The following is a 2,624-nucleotide window of genomic DNA, read 5'->3' on the forward strand; positions in this document are numbered from 1 at the left end:
CCCCCCTTTCCACTGTCCCATCTCCCCCTCATCCATCTCCCAAAAACAACACACCCATTTCCCAATTACTTTCCCCGAACAACCCCTCCCATTACTGTTCCCCATTACTTTCCCCAAACCTCCCATCCCATTAATTTTTCCATTATTACTTTCCCCAAACACCGCGACCTATTGCTTTCCCTATTATTACTTTCCCCAAACAATCCCTCCTATTACTTTCCCTGTCCCCATGTTTTTATGCACCCCGCATAATTAAGCACAATTTGATCATTTTTTGGGCATAATTTCTGATCATTTTGCTTTATCATTCTTTGTTAAAATAAACAGAACCACATAATTTCACAGTTTTGGGCTCAGTTTGCCTAATTTCAGAATTTTTCTCGCTTAAAACGACGGGGACAGCTTTCCCCAAACATCCCCTCCCATTACTTTCTATTACTTTTCCCAAAGAACTCATTCCCATTAATTTCCATTACTTTCCCCAAACGACCCATTCCCATTACTTTCCCCAAACAACCCCTCCCATTACTTTCCCCAAACAATCCACCTATTACCTTCCATTGTTTTCCCCAAACATCCCAACCCCTCCCATTACTTTCCCCTAACAATCCCTCTATTACCTTCCATTACTTTCCCCAAACATCCCAACCCCTCCCAACAACCTCTCCTATTAGTCTCCCCAAACACCCCCCCCCCTTACCAGCCCACCGCAACCCTATTTCCCCAACCCTATTTCCCCAAACCCATTTCTCCAAACCCTCCCTCCTCCCATTCCACCAGACCCTTACCCCAAACCCGTTTCTCCCTTCCCCAACACCTTCCCTCCCCCCTATTGCCCTATCCCCTCACATTCCCATGTCCTCCCCCACCCCCCCAATTGCCCACAGTTAGCAGTACCGACGCCTTTGTTAATACGTCACTGGCTATGGTACTACCACTGCCGTGCCCACAAGGAGCACGAAAAACAAAAAACAAACTTAAATCAGATAAATTTTATTATAAATTCAAAGATAAGCAAATTTGTTCAATTTTATAGGTTTGTTCATTTGCATACGCCATGAGTAATCACAGTAAAATAATTCCAATTGACTACCTTTTGCGACGAAACCGTAGTACATGTTAAAAGAAGACAAACTACGCAATAATATGTAAGCATCTGGTCTGCTATTGTTTTTGTTGGCCTTATTTCTGCACATTTAGATTTTTTTTTCAAAATCACTGAAGGTAGGTAATTTGGTTTCTTGACTTCACCAAGCTAGTTCGAGTGGCTCAGCGAAAAAAAAACCCTAAAACAAAACAACAACAGCAACAACAACAATAACAACAACAACAACAACAACAACAACAACAACAACAACAACAACAACAACAACAACAACAACAACAACCCCCCCCCCAAAAAGACAAAACAAACAACAACAACAAAAAACAACAAACAAACAAACTCAACAACCATACGTTTTAGATGGAATTGGTGCTTTTTTCTCCGACGTTTTTATGTGGGGGTTGGGACTTCGATCTCCTTACCGTTCGGGTCGATGACATTGCGAAATGCACCTTGGTTTGCTTAGGCCTTCATGCATACGTAACTATCTTCCCGGGCAGGCTGCTAGCGCCACATACTTTCCCACTGCCTTTGACAACAATCTATACACTAGTCGTTTATTCTTACAATGTACTTACAAAAAAAAAAGACTTCCGCTTTTTGTCTCCCTAAAATATAGATCTAGTTTATGAGCCTCATGGGTAAAAACGTTTAAAGTTCAATTTATGCTACGTTGGGCCCGTAGTCTTGAATTATAATATCCTAGATTGTGCATTGCCAGTGTCCCGCTCTCTGTTCTCTATTTTAAAAAAAGACTTTTCTGCCAGCCCAAATGAAGGTCAAAATACCTGTCAAAGGCCTGCGCAACCTTCCCCCCCTGCCCTTAATTTGGTTTCTTCAGACTGAGTCAAATAGATCTAGAAAGCCCCACAGTGAACCGGAATTACGTTGGAGCGCACGGTCTTGGATATTCTAATACATAGTCTTTGATTGAGTCGACAGTCTAGAATATTCTAGTACATAGTCTTTGATTGAGTCGACAGTCTAGAATATTCTAATACATAGTCTTTGATTGAGTCGCGGAGAGAACAACAATGAGAAACCCGGTCGCATAAACTTGCAAGGCCAATTACACCTGTATTTGCAAATCCCATGTACATGGTTGACCTTCTTTCCCCGAAAGAATAGATTGAGATAAGTGTCAGTGATGAAGTGAGTAGGCGCTTTTCCGTTGGGGGGCGAAGAACTGAGTTTAATTCTCGTGTTGGGAAGTTGTTCATTCTTACCGTGTATTTATCTCCGTCTGTCTACTGGGACGTTGAAACTTTCTCAGCCCTTTGTGGCCCCGACAGGTGGCGCCGAAGTAGCCATCCTCCTGAATTTTCTAAGTTTGTGTCGATTGGGTCGTAAAACATTTACAGTCACATTAGGATTGTGAAGGTTTAACTGCCCAAATCGACACAAATAAAATCATTTAGGATGCAGGTTGCCTGGAAGAATGTCAGACTCAACCCGGGCCGAATGGGGACGCAACGTCACAATAGAAAGATGGAGACGCATAATAATTTTTTTTTTTACA

Source organism: Aplysia californica, unplaced genomic scaffold (genome assembly GCF_000002075.1).
Source record: "Aplysia californica isolate F4 #8 unplaced genomic scaffold, AplCal3.0 scaffold00247, whole genome shotgun sequence".
NCBI lineage: Eukaryota > Metazoa > Mollusca > Gastropoda > Aplysiida > Aplysiidae > Aplysia > Aplysia californica.